A 21,287-nucleotide genomic window follows, 5' to 3' on the forward strand; every position below is an offset into this window, starting at 1 on the left:
CTGAAGAACTAACAAAGAAAACGTTATTCCAGCTGGCTTTGCCGTCGTGTCATGAAAACTTGAAAATTAATTCAAATTAAAACTAAAAAGGGGGAATAACCAAAATCAGGCTAATACGAAGAGCATTTAAAAATATAGTGTGGTGCAGAAATCTAACTCAACCTGCTCTTGTGCCAAAGCAAATACAACCTGCAGGTCTGCCTAAATCAGTACAAAAAACGGATATTATTCCCAACTTTGTAGCATAAATTTTAACTTTGTCATTGATTGTACGCACTGGATATTATTCCTTTTTAACAAGGCCTTCAAGCCCTTTCTGGAACAATTTTTTCTACCTAGCCATACCAAAGCTCGAACATCAAGGATGAATATCTTCTTGGGATCAGGCCACAATAGAATTCAAAGGTTGTCTAAGATGCCTGCCCACCATGTGGAAAGTTATACAATTCCCCATCACACCAGAAGGCAGTAAAGCCAGGAACCTCACAGATCACTAGGCAATTTAACAAACTGATTTTTATCATAGCCTAGAACAATGTGTCACCAAAGCGCTGATTTAAGGTGTTTCTCTATTTTGCGAAATGAGATTATCTGTTTAATTTTCAAGTTCCCATGTTTTTTTAATCTATTTATTGAAGTTTTATAAAATTCCCTAGAAATAGAAAGTGCTGTGCAAAAGAATAAGTGTGTGTACAAGATGTTAAGGTAAGGTGGCGCAGTTTACAGAGTTATGGAACAGAAGGTGATGTATCAGTCTTCACCCACGGAGCTGTAGAACTTTAAGAACATCCCAAGCTTTCTCCGGGGTGGCAGATACACATTATTAATGCGTGTATATGTCTCTGGGATGGTAACGGGTAACATAGTTAAGAGAAGAAGGTAAAATGAAATTAAAACAAAAACCACAACTATATATTTTCGAAATGGAAAATGTGAATAAAAACATTAGGCTATTAGTATAATGTCATGTAAAAAATAAGTCTATTATTAAACCTGAAAAATAAGAGTGTGATATTCATGTTGTGGAGGCCTAGTTCAGGTGTTAGGTGAATTAAGATTCTATGATCTTAAGTGTTCTTAGAGGGGATTACGGAACTGCTAAAGTCCTCTATGGCTAAAGTTGGCTAGAGACAAAACATGAGTTTTGAGATTGCCAAATTGACATTAAGCGCCACAACTGTATACTAGCCTTTTTTAGGTTTCGCCTGGGCCGGTGCACTAGCTCCGCCCAGGAGAAATCTTATGTTACAACAGAGTGGGCTTGGGATTACGCCCTCTGTTCCATTGGCTAGCTCCATAAATGGAGGCTAGCCATTGGAACAGAGATCTGTCCGTCATGGCCGGACCAGATTCGTGGGCGTTCGAGATTTTTTTCCCTCTCCGCCTCTGCAATGTCGTCATCGCAACCGTGGGCGGGGTTTATTTTTTTTGTGCGTCCATGTTTGTGTTCGTCATTCCGTGGCCGATCGCCGCCCGAGGAAGTCCAGGTGAGTGCCTTCCTTGCCCCCTCCCGCTGTCCGTTCCTTTCCCGCCCCCTCTCCCGCTGTCCGTTCCTTTCCCGCCCCCCCTCCCGCTGTCCGTGTGCTCGTAGGTGCTTGTTGCCTCATGGTGGAGGTTCTGTGCAGGACATTGTATAACCATCCCTCCCGTGTTGCAGAGTCATGCCAGAAACAGATGTGTTTCTGCTGTTCTTTGGAAGTGGCCTCCTTGCTCCAGCTGGGTGAGTTCATGTTCAAAGGCAACTCCTACACTATTTATCAGAGGCTGATGTGCGTGAATGAACGCAGAGGTCCGCTCCCAACCCCCCCACCCCCCGCCCCCTCCTCTCACACTGCTCGTGAGGAGGCACTGCTGTTCAGAAAGCTTGTTCACCATTAGAAACAGGGTCTTGTGAGAGGACAGGAAGAGATAGAATGATCTTACTCGTTATCACGGAGTCCTACTTTTTTTTTAGCTGATCGCAGCAGAGAGTCAAACACGAGGTTTCATTAGCTAGTTTACATATCGCCACCAAGCCCCGCAGTGCCACTTTAGGTGCTTCCAAAAAACCAAACTCCCTTCTCTGTACCTCTTCAAAGTCTTCGGTTCATTTTAAACGGAAAGGAATGGGAACTTGCTGCCATCCTTCGGCTCTGACGCCCTCTCCTAGAATAGTTTATGGCCGGTGGAGCCTTTTAATCGTAGGCGCTGGAGGCGGTAGATGCTGGCACGCATCTTGTGGTGAGTTAGACAATAATTAAGTTCGCAGTTAGCTCCTGCTAGATGCCCTTAATAGTGGAGCACAGCTGCCCACCCCGCGTGTGTGCGTGTGTGCGCAAGTGTGTGTTTGGGAGGTGCCGTTTCCCACAGCTCTGATTTAATTCAGACGAAACTCAATCTCCGTGCGACCGGCCCCGCGCCAGCGCTCTACCACCCACCCACCGACCGCCCGCTCTCTCAGGCTGTGTGCGTGTTACACATTTACATTGTCAATCTGGCAGGCTCCCCTCAAACAACCCTTGTGTCTAGGCAGCACCGACACCCTATACTCGCCACTCAGCAGCCACTGTTAGAGGCCTTTGTTTGTTGGCATTCTGTGTGACCACAAAGCGCCAGAGGCGGCCGAACCAGATAAGGTTGAGAACGTGGAACAGACAAGAAGCTCGGGCCTCGGTTTCAGCAAACCTCACATTCTCAGAACGTCCTATGACCTCTATTAACCTCTTTTTAAAACAGGCAAAACAAGGTTTGACTTGTGTGGACAACTGTGACAATGCCTATAAACAAGCCGCCTGCATTAGGATCACTGACCTAATGCCTCTCTACTGTATTCTGTGTCAGGTTATGTGGTCTCCTATGAGCTGCCAGGGGAAAATGATGAAATATCAGCCCCATCTGTATTCTGTTTTGAATAGAAAATGGAATTTCTGCCTGAATCTTGATTCTTATTCAAGGACACTTTTCACTAGGTAAGACCTGGCAAAGTGTGTCCATGTAATATAGCCCTGAGTGTCGAAGGCAAATGCAGAAATGTAAAAATAACAATTTCAGCAATAACTCTAAAACCCTCAGGGCAGTCTCCTAATGGAAGGGTAACACCATAACCGGAAATTATCACACTCCATGCTTTCGGGATTTTCAGGTAAAGTATTGCTGCATCAGGAGTGCCTTAAAAACTTAAGTGTGAGGGTTGTGACAGCTGTGTGGGCTGTGAGGGCTGTGAGAGCTGTGTGGGCTGTGAGAGCTGTGTGGGCTGTGTGGGCTGTGAGAGTTGTGTGGGCTGTGAGAGTTGTGTGGGCTGTGAGGGCTGTGTGGGCTGTGAGGGCTGTGTGGGCTGTGAGAGCTGTGAGCTGTGTGGGCTGTGAGGGCTGTGTGAGCTGTGTGGGCTGTGTGGGCTGTGTGGGCTGTGTGGGCTGTCCTCTCCTAAGTGTCCTTAAACTTTAAAATTCCAACCGCGACTTTCCCCATAGAAGCTAAAGGAGGTCGCAGCTGTGTTCTCACACTGCATGCGTCCCCCGTGGGTCCCCTGTGTCACCATCTTGGGTGGTTCCTTGAGGTCCCAGCGATTCTACGTGCTCTAGGCACTGTGTCTAGTCAGGTCGTGGTTCTTATACCACTTTCTTAATATATGGTTTGGTCTCCCCCTGGGGCCCATTGTATATTGTGCTATTTACTGAAGTTCTATCTTGTTGATATTGTGTATCTTGTTCTCTAATCTCATAAAGAAGTTAGTAGAGAGTATTTAGTAATAAATACATATATTTTCTATATACCTTGTGTGGTTCTCCTTTCATTTGGTCATTCAAAAGGGTTAAAATCTGGTAAACCAAGCTGCTTTACACTCCTTCAAGACTTAGCCTGAAGGCTGCTCTCCATAGCTACCACTAGGGTAGCTTTCAATAAAGGCTGTCTTTAACCTATCATCAATAAGGGTTGTTTGGACTGGTGCAAGGTGCCCACTATAACTAGTGGACAGCATATGCCAGGCCAACTTCTCACAGAAACCACTGAGGGAAACCTGGATGAAAGCCTCCTCAGCGCCCGACATCGTCATAGCCATCCCGGACGGATACAAGATCACCCGGAAGGACCGCGTCAACCAGACGGGAGGAGGCATCGCCATCGTACACAAGAACACCATCCGCATCTCGACTAACTCCGACAAAACCTTCTCCGCCGCCGAGCACCTGCACTTCCAGATACACACCGACCCCAAGACCACCCTCCGAGGCACCCTCATCTACAGACCACCGGAACCACGCACGCAGTTCAGCGAAGACATCGCAGACTTCATCAGCCCGCACGCCTTTCCCTCCGCAGACTACATCCTCCTAGGGGACCTCAACTTCCACCTGGAGAACAACAATGACAGAAACACCACTGCCCTGCTGGACAACCTCGCCAACCTCGGACTCAAGCAACTGGTGGACACCCTCACCCACTACGCCGGACACACGCTTGACCCCGTCTTCTCATCCAGCAAGCACGTCTCCTTCAGCCACGCCACTGGACTCCACTGGACAGATCACAGCTGCGTCCACTTCAGCTTCAGTAGAACTACGACCCACCACCAACTGCAACGGGTCCCCCGCCGCAGCTGGAGCAAGATCACCGCCGAGCAGCTCACGGCCTCCCTCAGCCTGAACACTCCCACCAGCACAACGGACCCCAACGTAGCAGCCAGCAACCTCACCAAGTGGCTGCCCGCCTGCGCCGATGACCTCGCACCACTAAAGAACCCTCCCAGCAGACCCGGCAGCAAGAAAACCCCCTGGTTCACCGACGAACTCAAGGAATCCAAGAAGAACTGCTGCACCCTCGAGAAAGCCTGGCGGCTCGACCACACCACAGACAACTGGACCGCCCTCAAGCAGGCCACCCGCAAACACCATCAACTGATCCGCACCACCAAGAAGACGGCACTCAAAGAACGACTGGACAACAACGCCCACGACAGCAAGGAACTCTTCAGCATCGTCAAAGAGTTCTCCAACCCCAGCGCCGGAACCAACGACATCACTCCCTCGCAAGACCTCTGCGACTCCCTCGCCTCGTTCTTCCACCGCAAGATCGCCGACATACACAACAGCTTCGACTCACAGACCACGCACCCTACCACCGAACCAACGCCCGCCACCACCACCCTCTGCAACTGGACCCCGATCAGCACCTAAGACACCACCCGCACGATGAACTCCATCCACTCAGGATCACCAACCGACCCGTGCCCACACCACGTCTTCAACCAAGCCGTCGCCACCATCGCACCCCATCTCCGAGACACCATCAACTCCTCCTTCCACACCGCCACCTTCCCGGAGAGCTGGAAGCATGCCGACCTAACCGCCCTCCTGAAGAAACCAACGGCGGACCCCACCGACCTCAAGAACTACCGTCCCATCTCGCTCCTTCCCTTTCCGGCCAAAGTCATCGAGAAGACCGTCAACAAACAGCTTGCCGCCTTCCTCGAGACGAACGGATCCCTTGACCACTCGCAGTCCGGATTTCGGGCCAACCACTGCACCGAGACCGCCCTGATCGCAGCCACCGACGACATCAGAACCCTGATCGCCAACGGGGAAACAGCGGCCCTCATCCTCCTGGACCTCTCCGCAGCGTTCGACACGGTCTGCCACCGAACCCTAGTGAAGCGCCTCAGCAACATCCGGATCCGAGAGAAAGCGCTGGAATGGATCATCTCGTTCCTCACCGGAAGAACCCAGAGAGTCCGCCTCCCTCCGTTCAGATCCGAGGCCACCAAAGTCATCTGCGGAGTACCACAAGGATCTTCTCTCAGCCCGACCCTCTTCAACGTCTACATGAGCCCCCTCGCCATCGCACGCCAACACAACCTCAACATCATCTCCTACGCCGACGACACCCAGCTGATCCTCTCCCTCACCAACGATCCCGCCACCGCCAGAGCCAACCTACACGAAGGGATGAAAGACGTCGCCGACTGGATGAGAAACAGCCGCCTTAAACTGAACTCAGACAAGACGGAAGTCCTCATCCTGGGATCATCACCCTCCGCCTGGGACGACTCCTGGTGGCCCACGGCTCTGGGCACCGCTCCCAAACCAACGGACCACGCACGCAACCTGGGCTTCATCCTGGACTCCTCCCTGTCAATGACCAGACAAGTCAACGCCGTTTCTTCCTCGTGCTTCAACAACCTGCGCATGCTCCGCAAGATCTTCAGATGGATCCCCACTGAAACCAGGAAGACCGTCACCCAGGCACTCGTCACCAGCCGACTGGACTACGGGAACGCCTTCTACGCCGGAACCACAGCCAAACTCCAGAGAAGACTCCAACGCATCCAGAACGCCTCCGCACAACTCATCCTGGACATCCCCCGACACAGCCACATCACCGGACACCTGGGAGAACTGCACTGGCTCCCCGTCAGCAAGAGAATCACGTTCAGACTCCTCACCCACGCACACAAGGCTCTACACGACCTGGGCCCCAAGTACCTCAATGACCGCATGACCTTCTACACGCCCACGCGTCAGCTACGATCAACCAGCCACGCACTCGCCACCGTACCACGCATCCGCAGAGCCACCGTCGGAGGAAGATCCTTCTCCTACCTGGCAGCCAAGACTTGGAACTCCCTCCCCATCCACATTCGGCGTACCCAAGACCACCTCTCCTTCAGGAAGCAACTCAAGACCTGGCTGTTCGAGCAGTGACATACCCCTCTCCCCCAGCGCCTTGAGACCCTCCCGGGTGAGTAGCGCGCTATATAAATGCCGTGATTGATTGATTGATTGAATGATATTTCATTGTCAGTGAATTACATCCTATTCTAAAAGGTGATGGTTTAAAATGGGACTTGAAAGAACTACAACTACCTGAAACCATCAGTCACAGGTGATGTGGATAGTGGTGTATCAGACCGGATTCTGTGACCCACAGAGTATTTATAGCTTGAACCTTGGAGCCTCTCCTGTTGCTTTCCAGTCTGTCCCTCTTATTGTCTACGCCTCCTTGACCTCTCATTGCTTTTATGCATCTTTTTGTTTCTCTCTCCGCCGTCACTCCTTGTCTTATCCTTTCTCCCACTTGAACTGCGCCTAGCTTTCTCGTTCTTCTCCTGCCCCTAGTGGCCTAGTTCATCTGCTCTCTGCAGAGTTAACTGGCAGTTTTGAAAGGCTCCAAGAGGGTTTGAGTGATGCTCCAGGCGTGCAACACCCATAGGGCTCAAAGGCTTTCAAACCCCCCCCGCCCCCCCCACCAATACCCCCCACCCCCAACCGTTGCGTGTGTCAGCCTGGGCTGAGACAGCTTTCCTGCACACACTCAGACAGTTATTGAGCTGCTGTAGGCCGTCTGGCTTGATGTCTTATCACAACAACGGCCGAGTATTTCACAGGTCTTTAAAAGGCCATTTACTTGATAACAAGGCTCTGTTGTTATTTCACCCGTTCCTTGAGCCTCTGCATCTCAACTCTGAATATTCCTTAAATCTGCAAATTTCTTTTGCTGCCACACTATGAGAATGCATTTCCTGAAATGTAACCTTAGGCTTTGTTTTTTTGCAGTGCATTATACAAGGAGAAATACACCTATACGCACAAGGGTTGAGGCAAAGAGACCTGCACCTGTTGTAAACTGTGACTTTGAAATGTCGCGATGGTGCTCCAGAAACCAAGGAACACAACCCTGTCTGTTCCTTTAAGGGCAAAGCCCAAAATACAAAACACGAAATGTGGAATCAGCACCCATCAAAAAGTATCTTGCATAGTCTTTAGTGTCCTTCAGTCACACAGCCACACACACACACACACACACACACATATAGATGTGGTGTTGGTGGATCTGGGGGATATGGTGGTGGTGGATGTGGTGGTGGATGCGGTTGTGGTGGTGGTGGTGGATGTGGTGGTGGTGGTGGATGCGGTGGTGGTGGATGCGGTGGTGGTGGATGTGGTGGTGGTGGAAGTGGTGGTGGTGGAAGTGGTGGTGGATGTGGTGGTGGTGGGTGTGGTGGTGGATGTGGTGGTGGAAGTGGTGGTGGGTGTGGTGGTGGATGTGGTGGTGGAAGTGGTGGTGGGTGTGGTGGTGGAAGTGGTGGTGGGTGTGGTGGTGGATGTGGTGGTGGATGTGGTGGTGGTGGAAGTGGTGGTGGATGCGGTGGTGGATGTGGTGGTAGATGTAGTGGTGGTGGATGCGGTGGTGGATGTGGTGGCGGATGTAGTGGTGGTGGAAGTGGTGGTGGATGCGGTGGTGGATGTGGTGGTGGATGAAGTGGTGGTGGATGCGGTGGTGGATGCGGTGGTGGATGCGGTGGTGGATGCGGTGGTGGATGTGGTGGTGGATGTAGTGGTGGATGCGGTGGTGGATGTAGTGGTGGACGTGTTAGATGCGGTGGTGGATGTAGTGGTGGTGGATGCGGTGGTGGATGTAGTGGTGGACGTGTTAGATGTGGTGGTGGATGTGGTGGTGGATGTGGTGGTGGATGTGGTGGTGGATGTGGTAGTGGTGGTGGTGGTGGATGTGGGGGTGGTGGATGTGGTGGTGGATGTGGCGGTGGATGTCATGGTGGATGTCATGGTGGATGTGGAGGGGATGGTGGATGTGATGGTGGATGTGGTGGTGGTGGATGCAGTGGATGTGATGGTGGATGTGGTGGTGGATGTGGTGGTGGTGGATGCAGTGGATGTGGTGGTGGATGCGGTGGTGGTTGTGGATGCAGTGGTGGTGGTGGATGGGGTGGTGGTGGTGGATGGGGTGGTGGATGTAGTGGTGGTGGGTGTGGTGGATGTGGTGGTGGTGGTGGATGCGGTGGTGGATGTGGTGGTGGTGGTGGATGTGGTGGTGGTGGATGCGGTGGTGGATGTGCTGGTGGTGGATGCGGTGGTGGATGCGGTGGTGGATGGGGTGGTGGTGGAAGTGGTGATGGATGTGTTGAATGTGGTGGTGGATGTGGTGGTGGATGTGGTGGATGTGGTGGTGGATGTGGTGGTGGGTGTGGATGTGGTGGTGGGTGTGGATGTGGTGGTGGGTGTGGATGTGGTGGTGGAAGTGTTGGATGTGGTGGTGGATGTGGTGGTGGTGGGTGTGGTGGTGGATGTGGTGGTGGTGTATGTGGTGGTGGTGGATGTGGTGGTGGTGGTGGATGTGGTGTAAGTGGTGGTGGATGTGTTAGATGTGGTGGATGTGGATGTGGATGTGGTGGATGTGGCGGTGGATGTGGTGGTGGATGTGGTGGTGGATGTCGCCCAGTTAGTTAAACTCTGGTTAAAGCCCTATATCCTCGCAAGCTCGATGCGTGCGCATCGAATAGCGAGACCTAAAAACATCATGGCCGCTGCCCTCATTAGCTGCGGTAACTAGAGACAATATTTTCAAAGTGGGTCTGTCTATTTTTGTGCAAGATTAGCAAATTGCTAATCGCAAATAAGGAATCTGTAGGAATCGCATTTAATTTTGCGATTCCTACATGTATGTATGTATGTATGTATAAAATATTTTATTACGCGCTCTGCTACTACAGAGTATCCTGGCGCGATATGTGAGCTTAAACAGGGCCAAACCAGAAGGAGAAAGAAAAAAAAAAAAAAAAAAAAAAAAGCAACTAGATACTGAGTTTAAAAAGGTGGGTTTTTAACCCCTTCTTAAATTCTGTCAGTGTGGCTGAAGCTCGCAAAGAGAGCGGCAGGGCATTCCACGACCGAGCTGCTTGGACAGAGATAGACTGGCCACCCAATCTCACATATCTGACCTTAGGCGTAGACATCAGAAGGAGATTAGCTGATCGGAGTGCACGGCGAGGAATATAGAAAGTAAACCTCTTGTGCAAGTATTGTGGTCCTTGTTGGTGCAAGGCACGAAAGGCCAGGACCAGTGATTTAAACACAATACGATGGGCCACAGGAAGCCAGTGGAGCTTTCGAAGATGGGCAGATGCGCTAGTTCTTCTCGGGAGGTGAAATAAAAGTCGGACCGCAGCATTCTGAATGATCTGCATTCGATTGATAAGATATTTAGGGAGACCGCTAAAGAGGGCGTTGGCGTAATCTAGCCTTGATAAGATCAGAGCACGCAGAACCGTCTCTTTTGCTTCCCTATGAAGCAGTGGGAGGAACCTTTTTAGTGACTTAAGGGTCAGGAAACAGGTCGCCGTAAGTTTTTTTAGATGCACTTCAAACCTGAGATCCTGTCCAAACCAGACCCCCAAGTTTTTGGCCAGGCCTCTGAGAGAGCTGGGACAGGCAAAATCAGGCGGCCAGATAAGATCCTTGAAGTTGGCTGGGAAGTTGCCATAAAACAACAGCTCTGTCTTGTCCTCGTTACATGAATCCCGTTTTACGAGTCTGTAATAGCGATTCCTTATGAATCGCTATTTCAGACTCGCAAAACGGGTCTTTCATGAATCTGGCCGAAAGTCTCTACCAGAAAGAGCGTTACCAAAGGTGAGTATCTTGTTCGTCAACCTCTAGGAGTATGTAGTGGTCCGTAAGCTCACTACATCCTTGCCTTGATGTATTCACAAATGGGAAAGTTTTTCTTCTTTTTAAAAAGAAGCACTGGTTGTCCTAAGGAACATGGGCTGCTTTAAAAATAAGATGTTTCCCATTTGGAAATCCAACCCCAGGGATAGTGGTCTGTTATTTGCAGACCACCATGCCTGTGTTTAGTGGCTAAACACAAGACGATACTAATAGCAGCGTGCTTAATTAATATTAATTTGGCAGGTCATTCTGCAACCCCTTAACACTGGGGATTTTGCAAGGCAGCCTATTATTCAAGAAATTGCATCGCAAATTAAAGACTGACTGTATAAAAGTTGCTGCTCAATTTCCAACCACTTTTTTGTGACCAGTCTTTTCCAACTTCTAGCCCTATGCCACACAGCACCACAAATTTGGCATTTCCTTACGAGAATACGTGAATATCTGAGACTGAAATGATGTATGCATGATTGCAGTAAAAAAAATTGTGTTGAGCAAAGCTTTCGGGAAATACCAACATTGGTGGTGGTGTGTTGTTTCATGTCATGTTATATGTAACATAAAATTTGTGTGACAGATAAATTGTCATCTGCGCATGAGTCTTTGTCTTGTTTGAATCTGATTTTAATAAACGGAGGGTAGACTTTAAAATACTGGAGTCATCTTTAAAAAATGAACAAAGGGGTTTTAAACTAGTTTATGAAGGAAAACATGTTTTTATAAAATATAATAATGTATATGCCCTCACTCATCTATCCTAAAATGCGAGATTGAAAAGCGGAAGAAGATGTCTGAATTTTTGTTGAAGTGAGTCATCAACTAACAAAATAGAAAGTGACCTTTCAAATTAAGGCGATGTGTCAGTTTTAATTGCAAGTGGTTGAATCAGCCGTATGGCAAAATGAGTCACTGTAGTGGATAAAGGGAAGAGATAGGAGGGAGCTGAAAGAGAGTATTTCAGGAATTAGTAAAACCGTGGGTGCTGTGTGCTGATGAAAATGTGGGAAGCACTCTGCCCTGGGAGCTAACAGACTTGCGGAGACACAGGAGGCTGGAAAGCAGGCTGGTCATGAATATCGCCGCCGGCCTGGAAATGGCACACTGGGGGTGCTGATACGTGGGAGGTCAGACCAAGGGATGTTGGTACTTGAAAAGTGACTATGGGAACACTGTGTGGGGCAGTGTATGGAAAAAGGGCTGTGGGGCAGTGAGTGAGCAGCACATGTATAACAAGACGGAGGGGGAAGGCAGAGAAGGGGAAGGGGGAGGAGAAATGCGACACGGCGGGCAGGGGAGGGGGTGGAGCGGGGAGAGGAGAGGGTGTGAAAGCAGCAGGGGCCTGGAGTGCGGCTGAGGGAACAGACGGCGATTTGGTGATGTGCACGCGCATTTTAGGTCAATGCGCTTGCGCATTGACCTAAAAGCCACGGGCAAAGCACCAAATCGCCCAGTTAGTTTAACTCTGGTTAAAGCCCTATATCCTCGCAAGCTCGATGCGTGCGCATCGAATAGCGAGACCTAAAAAGCGTTAGTCTAACCCCTGAAGCCTGGTACTTGGCAAGGCTGCTGCACTTCCTAGGAAAAGCAGCAGAGAGCAGCAGCACACCAAATATAACAGAAATAGCAAACCGTGCACAGTGTCCTTGATCTTGCTAAATAAACACCCAGAATACAAGAGACCCATTTGGAGATGGGCAGGTGAAGAGCATGAGGCCTGCATGACTGACAGGGCAGAGGAGCCTTGTAGGCTGTGAGGTTCATAAGCATTGCTGCTTCACAAAGGTACTAACTGATAAGGACAATAAAACCCAGACATATATGAATAAAAACAAACATGCTAGAAACGTACTTGCAGTAAACAAAAAGTAGCTAATTCTGAACGCAAAATGTTTAAGATATTAGCAGACAACAGCACAAGAAATTTTCCTACTGACAGATGATAAATGTGACAAGTTATAAAGAAGCTAGGGGACGAAGGTTTCCTTCAAGGATTTTGGAGAAATTAGTTCTGACGCCTGAGGTATTTGTTTATGTGGCGGACAGGGATAGAGCTTGGCCGTGTAAGCATGAGGTAGTTGCGGAGTGCTTCAAAACCTATGTGGGTGTTCTAGTGATAGAGGTGGCCATGTGATTTTTTTGTCAATGCCCGCTAGGTCACTGGCTGATTCATCACTATCACCGAGGTTTAGTTAGTTAAAAATGTGGGATTAATGGGGCGGACAGTCAGGTTTACGATGAACAACGCATGCAGGCTGTTACATCGAATAGTCAAGAGAAAAGGAAAGGTTGATAGACGTGTGTGTGTGTGTGAATGCATAGAAATATGAGTAGTGGTGAGAAGCCCCAAAAAATGTGCATAGGGACCTTTAGTAGAACTACAGGTCACTGAAGGATCCTTTGAGATGTCTGAGCATAATCAAGATGGTGGAGCAAGATCATGGTACTCTGGTGCCAGGTTTGCAAGACACAAGAAAGCTTTTTTTTTACCTACCAACAAGCTCGGCCGTAGCCCTCCGTCTAGATAGCTCTCTCCTCTTCTGGTGCAAATTCGGTGGCGTCTCTAACACTTTTTGTCAACAGATGGCCTTGCTCTCGTATTCCTAAAAGCATAAATATGACACTTTCACAATAATGAAATCGACCAGTAGGTTAACCTTACCATGTGCATGGCAGAAGATAAGCACCCCATGGCTTTATTTTCGTGTCCAGATGTCGTCCACACCTTAGAGACAATTTCAGGCAAGTTTTCCCCACACTGCCCTAAGGCACAGATGTGCTTAAGACACTGGTTTGAATCAAGTCAGCTGTGCCTTATGCAGAGGCTAATGCTACTGCACAAGTACATTGACATGTACTGTAACTGATAATTGCAGAATTGTCTTAGGGTGTTACTCACGATTTGCTGGGGGTGTTCGAGTGATTGCCTGAACCAGAGTAAATGATTCAGGAATGGCTACTGATACACTGAAGAAGTATAACACGACATACATTTAAAATTCTATTGTTCTTTATTCACAAACTAGGTTGATATTTTTCATGATATCCTTCTTGAAGTTGGGTCAGAACAAAATACTGGGTAAAATGTCAGTATTGAATTAGTATTAAAAGCACGAATTATTGTGGATGCTCACACTGTGATGTAGAGCTTTGCTGCTGGAGGCTAAAGCCGCCTGCGGCCAAACTCCAATGGTTGCCAGATTCAGAGGATTGATGTGGGTACAATAAAGCTATCAACAGGCTACCTGCCCCACCTAGCTCCATCATACAAACAATGGGTTCTAGTGGATGGGCAAATGGAAGTCTGTGGCGAAAGGGTTGGTCAGAGAAGAGGTCAGGTAGAAAGGCAGACAATGAGGGATATGGGATATAATATGTAGGATTGCCTAAATCCCATGGGCGGGGGACAATGGTGCAGCCATGCTTGAATATACCAGACACCATTGTGTATGCCCAGAAGGCAAGCAAGGACATCCATGGGATTCACAAGGCAATCCTGGGGCCCCAACAAATAGCTTGGGGGATGGGTGGCGTCTGGATTATGCTATGGGTTGTACATAGAAATCTTACATTTAGCTGCTTAGAGGAACTGGGACTCAACATTGACATATCTCTATCACCTGTCTTTTTTATTAATGTATTTTTTACTAGCAACATTAATTAGCTCCAGAGCTTTAGCGATGACAATAGATAGACCCTTTCAACAATATAAAGAATAGAAAAGAAAAAAAAAACACAGCATATCTCCCCACCCAAGTGATGAAAATAACAATTAATGCACTGGTCGTCTAACTTTGGTCGCGGCCATGAGCCACAGCCTCTAGCCAATGATCCCAGAATACTTTCTCCAGGCATCCCATGCCTTACATGCTTTTGTGGGCATCCTCCTGCTGCGCTTCATAGACAGGTTTTTAAGTACCCTTGATTCATTCAAACCTTGTTTCCATGTTGCAATGCTCGAGGCAATAGGTGTGCACCAATTTTGAGCTATGTTGCACTTAGCAGTAATCAAAGTAGCACCATAAACAGCTTCTGATATTTTGACAGATTATCAAAAAGATTCAGGATGGAGATACATGGATTAAGCAACAGCCTAGAACCCCGTACCTCCTTGCATTCCCTTTCTATTGTGTCCCAGAACCCCTGTAGTACCCCGCTGTGCCACACAATGTGAAACAAGTCCCCGACCTGACACCAGTGAAAACTCAGAAGAATAAAGTTCTGTATAAACATGACGGTATCCTGCTCTCCAACTGTACCCAAGGACTGGATGCGATGGCTAAAGAAAGATCACTTTCTATGTGGAAGAACTGTATGTCCTATTGGGAATAGACTGCACTTGGCCCTAGGGGAATCCTGCCTGCAAAGGGATCCAGACCCTAACAGCCTTCCCCAGAAGTCGGGAGACTGTAGGAAAAGACCAGGAATAGGTTATCCAGCATAAAATTGGGACATTTGCCGAACTTGTGGAGGGCTGGGATAAGATGCTGAGGCGCTCTGAGCCACTACGAATTGCTGGTTACGACCCATTTCAAGTGAAGTTTGAGGCTATAATGAGACTTTTGAGCAAAAGTATCTGATCTCATGGAGCCCTGGTCATCTACATTTTTCTGCTACTGGAGGGTTTGAAGAACTAAAGAAGTGACTGAGCACAAACATTAAACTAGGGGCATGGACAAGGCAGCAAAGCCATTTTGGGCTTTTTGTTTTTGTTTCTCCAATGTTTGGTAGGGGTTGAGAGCAGCTATTGCCAGGCCTTCTGTGATCAAAATAAAAAAGAGTTTTCAGGAGTATACAGAAAGGGGATTAGGATCCACCCACATGTTGATTGTCAAAAGCAGGGGTGTGGAATTTAAAATATCAACTTGTCCATGAGGCAGGTTGCTTCATAAATCTACTTGCTCTGTAACAAAATCCACTTGCCCCTTTTGTGCCATGTAGTGTAGCGACAAATTATGGCAACAATCTCATTATGTAAGAGCTCTGATGTAGCCTCTCTGATTATGCCACGGCTCATACAATAGTAGGATTTGAATACTAGCAATTACTGGGGCTGAAGGTAGTGATAAGCAATAGTTCAGGGATTGAAATTCCCTTTCGAGTCTGTGCAAACCTATTAACGTGCATGTTTCAAGGGTTTTCACCAGCTCTTCTCTAATCTTTACCCATCCTGAGAAAGGTTGGAAATGTACTCATGACTATGGCAGACTTGAAACTTCTTGAAAAAAGTAATTGGAGGGGAAGGGAATTTGCAAACGCTCAACAGATTTCCGCATGAGGAAATCTGCACATGCATGCATGCTTATGCTAAAATGCAGTTCACATATATTTTCTATCACCACGATTACTTGACCTATTTCTGTAAATTCTTCTGAATTCATGAAAGCCGTGACGTATACAATGGGTGCACTTTTGAGATTTTTTTAATAATTGGGCCCCTAATTAGGTCTAGCGTTGACAAAGACCTTTTTTGTTTATTAAAATGTTATCTCTTTCTCTCTATCTGTTGGCTGGCTTCACTATGAGTGACAGCATTCTGCTCTTTCACAAGAAGCATATTGGCGCACAAAGCAGTTTTCTTCAGTGCCAGAAACTAATGTGACAATGTGTGCTTTTTGAGACCAAACCTTTTTTGCCTTTTGCTATTGATCGTTATATTGGGGAGGGTCTGGCAGCTCCCACACCAATATAGTTTTACAAAAACCATGCAAAAAAACAAGACACATATTGACAAAACCAAAAGGCTGACCACTGATTTCAGTTCTACTGACTTTGCCAATGCTCATTTATGTTTATGTTTCCCATAATCTTGCTGAAACTGGTTACACCGATTTTCCAGGAATATTTTTTGAAAATACTAGCATGAATCAGCACATTTTATAAATAATGCTGAAAAGTAATGGTACCTAAAGTTTTATAGTAGTTTAGCAAAATGTTTTCCCTAGTTGCATTTTTTGTGAACATTTTATTTTGAAAGCTAAGAATCATCCATCTTGCTATCAAGCTTCTGCAAATATCTGCACCTAATCAAAGAACTCTGGGAGCATTATTCATAGGCTCACACTGCTAAACCTCGAAAACGTGTGTACACATTTATATTGGGACAACTATCAGCAGTGCAGTCCGAGCTTACAATATTTCCTTAGAACGCTCACCGTAAAAATAAAGGCTGTGCATTAATGAACCATAAATACAAGTTGCCTTTTCATCATTAATGGTAGACTTCAGAATGCAGCTGTGTTGGAGAGCAGTATGGGATGCCCAGGTCTACACTAACCTACATTAATTGTTTTATATTTGCCTTAACAGAGCAGAATTGTCAGACCTTATGTGATCAACAAAAAAGAGCTTTCAGAATACTTCTGAGAGAGAGCCTTGTGCTCCACCCACACATTAGTCTCCCTGAGCCGAGGATCTGATTAGGCTGTAGTGATATGCTTCCACTAGAGTACTTATTTGCACATTTTGGCTTGTGGCAAAGCTTATACTCGATATAACAGGACCAAATTGCTTATGGTGGCAAGACAATGATCTTGGCTCTAGACCTGATCTGTTTAGTGTGAACTGCTATGAAAAAGCAGCAGGCTTGATGGATTTACTGTAAAAATCATATGTTAAAGTCAATATGCATTTAAAGGTGGATTGTAATTACTCTAAGACTACAGATAGGAATTTTGTTACATGGAAACTCACAGATTACCGTAGTCTGTAAGGGTTTTGAAGTTGGTTACTCCATGTGATAAATCGTGGATATAAAAGGTTTGCTATGTGAGAACCTTTGTAAGGCCCTCTCAGGAGAGATAGTATTTTGCTTAGCAAACTGCAATTGTGTAAACCTTTCAAGTTTTATGACTATGTCTGATAGCTGTATTGTGGAAAAATGCATGCTCAAAACAGAAGGCCTGTGTTGATTACGGTGACAACCTATAGTCCTAATGGGTGCACTGGAAAACATTATCCTGTGTCATAGTCTGATCTGCTTAAGTACGCCTAGTTTATTTAATGCTAGAAGCATTTTTTAAAGCCAGTAGGTCATTAACTGTTGTAATCACATTGTGTTACAAGAGATAGAGAGGTATTACAGACTACAATAGCAGGCAAGTGTTATGGTGTTGGTTACCCACTCTAACAAACCTTGGCGGTTTTTGCTGTGATGGTTCTTGTTCGGCTCTATTGAGATGGGGTGTATGTCATTTTGCAAACAGTTTTTTCAACATATTTGTAATTTTATAACTATATGTATGATGGTTGCCAGCGTATGTGCACTTGAATAGGCCAGTGTTAGCTAAAGTGTGAAGCCAATGGTAAAGGCTATGGACATTTTTGGTTCATTGGGAAAAGCCATGGCAGATTCTACAGGTTTTTTGTGTTTATTATAAAATTGTACGATAAAGCCAATAGTGAACAGCACGAAATAAAGGCAATAGGCTTTTAAGGATAGATTAAACTGTGCTAAAGCCTGTAGACAGGTATTTGGTTACATGGAATCTCATGGAAACTCACAGATTACCGTATTAGGCAAGGGTTTTGGTGTAGTTGACCCACCCAAACTAACTGTTGGGAGAGAGAAGATATTCACTGCAATTATCTTTATTAGGCTGTCTTAGGCGAGATATTATTTTGTTTTGTAAACAGTCGTTTTGTAGAATTTTGAGATTTTATGACTAGTATATCATGGGAGAGGTGTGGCGCTGCGGCCAGTGCGGCTGACTCTTCAGCACGTGGTTCACGGTTCGATCCCCGGCTCCGGCGGCAGCTCAGCCCAGCACCATGCGACTCTGGCAATAGCTTGCTTAATCTCCCTAACGCCCCCCAGAGCCTTCAGACCCTTATGGGTGATTAGTTTGTGCTTTACAAATACTGAGTTATTATTATATCTGGTAGTTGTCTTTTGGAAAAACTTACACTCAGTACACTATGCCAGCTTTGGTTATGTTGAGAAGCTGATGATAACACCTATAGGCCCGATTGGCATGCAGGGAAAAGTTAAGCCATAGGTCTGGTCTGTTTATTATGAAAAGTTATTCCAAAGGTTGTTGTCCTAGCTTGTTTATTATGAACAGCATTTGTTAATGTAAATAAGACTCTAACGTTGAATTATTATCACACAATGTTACAGACAGTAGACCACATTTGGTTACAAGTAATCTCACAGATTACAATAGTAGAAAAGTGCGTTGATGTTGGTCACCCCAATTGACAAACCCAGGGAGTAGAACATTTTCACTGTGAGGATTTAGGTTATGCTCCATTGAGAGGGATTATATACTGTTTTGCCAACTCTAATTCTGTACATATTTGTCATTTTATAACATAAAGTGTATTTGTAAAGTGCACATTTACCTAGAAGGGTATCTTTTAACTGAATAACAGATGTTTATTGTTACCCAACTCAATGGTACTCATTTTATTGACCGAAGAAGGATGAAAGGCTGAGTTGGCCAACTGGGATTTGAACCTGTGACAGTGAGGTAAAGCACAGGTCCCTACAGTGCATGCATTGGTTCACTAAACCATCAGACCCGGCTACCAGACGACCTTATGCATGATGGTTGCTAGGTATTATGCACTTCAGTAGGCCTTATAGGATCACTGGGAAAATGAGGTCACATTCCTGAGGTGTGATCTGTTCATAAAGAAGGGTTATGACATAGCAAGTAGGCCCGACTCATTTATTGTGAAAAGCTTTTGTTGAGGGTATTCGGATTTTAGGGGTTAATTGTTATTACACTGTGCTGAAGCCTGAAGGTAGTTTTCTTTTTACACTGAATCATGCAGGTTAACATAGTAGGCAAGGGTTTTAATGACCCACTCAAACAAACCATGAGGATGTAAGACTTTGACTATGGCAATCCATAATAGGCTCTATTAGCAGGGACTTTATATTGTTGTCACAACTGTAATTATGTACATATTTTCAAAATTTACTACGGGATAACAGATGTATGCCTTGTGGGAAGTCTCTATAACTTGCTGCATACCCGCAGCATAGGATTTCACACAGTTCTTGATTGCAGGGCTTTACCCAAAATAGGAATTGTTATAACCTTTTGGATTTCTACCCGTTGCATCCCCTACATGGCTGAACCTTAAGATAGCAGGAAAAACCTTTTACTAACCAACAAATTAAGGAACCACGATATCTCCACAGTTTTTGTTGTATAGGGTGGAATTGTGGTTATTGCCGATTGAGAACCATGGTGTACTTTTATTGGGAATTGTGATAAGGAGCCCTTCTGAAGTTTAGATTACGACAAAACATGTGTTGGCTACTTTGAAGGCTACTATGAAGAGCCACTGGGATTACAATAAACTACTTGTAAAGATTAAGATTGAAGACTACATTATTACTATAGAATTGTTATATATACTCATTTTTGTGTGTGCCAGATCGATGTTTCATCCCTCCTTTCTGTAACACACCAAACGCAGAAGGTCAGTAGGTCTGAGTTAGTTATGGAAACAAAAATAGCAAGCATTTGCAATGCAATAGGTCTCGCATTAGGAAAGTTGGAGTTATTTGTCCTGTTATTTATGAAAATTGTGAAATTAATAGCTTTGTCATTTACAATGGTAATACTTTTATTTTTTGACAATGTGACACCTATAGCATTTTTAATGCAGGTATTTAAATCATGTATTTACGTGACTTAGAAGTATTGATTTTACAAATAACAATGTTTTTTTTAAAATAATTAATCCTGAAATAAAAGGTATTGTAATTTATAATGGCAATAGCTTAAACTTTTGTAAATAACTTTTGTGAAGATTAATTTCAGTTTATTTTATCGTGACTAAATATAAGAACAGAAGTGAAATATCAACATTTTTATGTGACATTTGTGATAAAGCTTGAAACATTGAGAGAACATATTTGAACCAGTTGTTGTTGAATGTTTGCACAGATTGATACTGTGGTAGCGCTGAGGGATGTTGTGGTGGTGACAAGTGATGCTGTGGCATTCGGTGATGCTGTGGTAGCGCATAGTGATGTTGTGGTGCCCCTGAGTGATGTTGTTGTTGTGCGATAGATAGATAGAGTGAGGGCAATAGAGTGAGGGCGATAGATAGAGTGAGGGCGATAGATAGATGTGTGTGGTTGTGTGTGTGTGGTTGTATGTGTGTTGTTGTATGTGTGTGCGTGCATGGTTGTATGTATGTGAGTGTGCGGTTACAGAAGGATGTATGTGGAAGAGAGCAGCAGATCAGCAGATTATAAGAGAACAGGGAGTTAAAGAAGAATGGGTGTTGAATAGATCAGCAGTTCAGCACAGGTCAAGAGAACAGGGAGTTCGAGAAGTAGGCGGTGGAAGGCAACAGCAGATCAGTACGGGCGAAGAGAACAGGGTTTTGGAGAAGGGGCGGGTGGAAGAGAGCAGCAGATCAGGATGGGAGAAACAGAACAGGGAGTTAAAGAAGGAGGCGGGTGGAAGAGAGCAGCAGATCAGCACAGGAGAAAAGAAGAGAACAGGGAGTTAGAGTAGTAGGCGGTGGAAGGGAACAACAGATCAGCATGGGAGAAGAGAACAGGGTTTTGGAGAAGGGGGCGGGTGGAAGAGAGCAGCAGATCAGGATGGGAGAACAGAACAGGGAGTTAAAGAAGGAGGCGGGTGGAAGAGAACAGCAGATTAGCACAGGAGAAAATAACAGAGTTAAAGAAGGAGGCGGGGTGTTTGAGAGCAGCAGATCAGCTCAGGTGAAGAGAACATGGAGTTAAATAAGGAAGCGGGTGTAAGAGAGCAGCAGATCAGCACAGGAGAAGAGAACATGGAGTTAAAGAAGGAGGCGGGTTTTAGAGAACAGCAGATCGGCACAGGAGAAGAGAACATGGAGTTAAAGAAGGGGGCG

General features: G+C 46.1%; 1 protein-coding gene across 4 annotated transcripts in view; it reads right to left on the reverse strand.

The window, feature by feature from the left end:
- The window catches only part of CUTC (cutC copper transporter), a 342,323-nt gene that overhangs the window by 309,417 nt on the left and 11,619 nt on the right, over positions 1-21,287 (reverse strand). For all 4 annotated transcript variants that reach the window (XM_086922591.1, XM_086922593.1, XM_086922596.1 and 1 more), the window contains exon 2: positions 12,934-13,042. The gene's annotated coding sequence lies outside the window, so the exon portion shown is untranslated. The remainder of the gene's footprint in view (positions 1-12,933; positions 13,043-21,287) is intronic.

Source organism: Lissotriton vulgaris, chromosome 5 (genome assembly GCF_964263255.1).
Source record: "Lissotriton vulgaris chromosome 5, aLisVul1.2, whole genome shotgun sequence".
NCBI lineage: Eukaryota > Metazoa > Chordata > Amphibia > Caudata > Salamandridae > Lissotriton > Lissotriton vulgaris.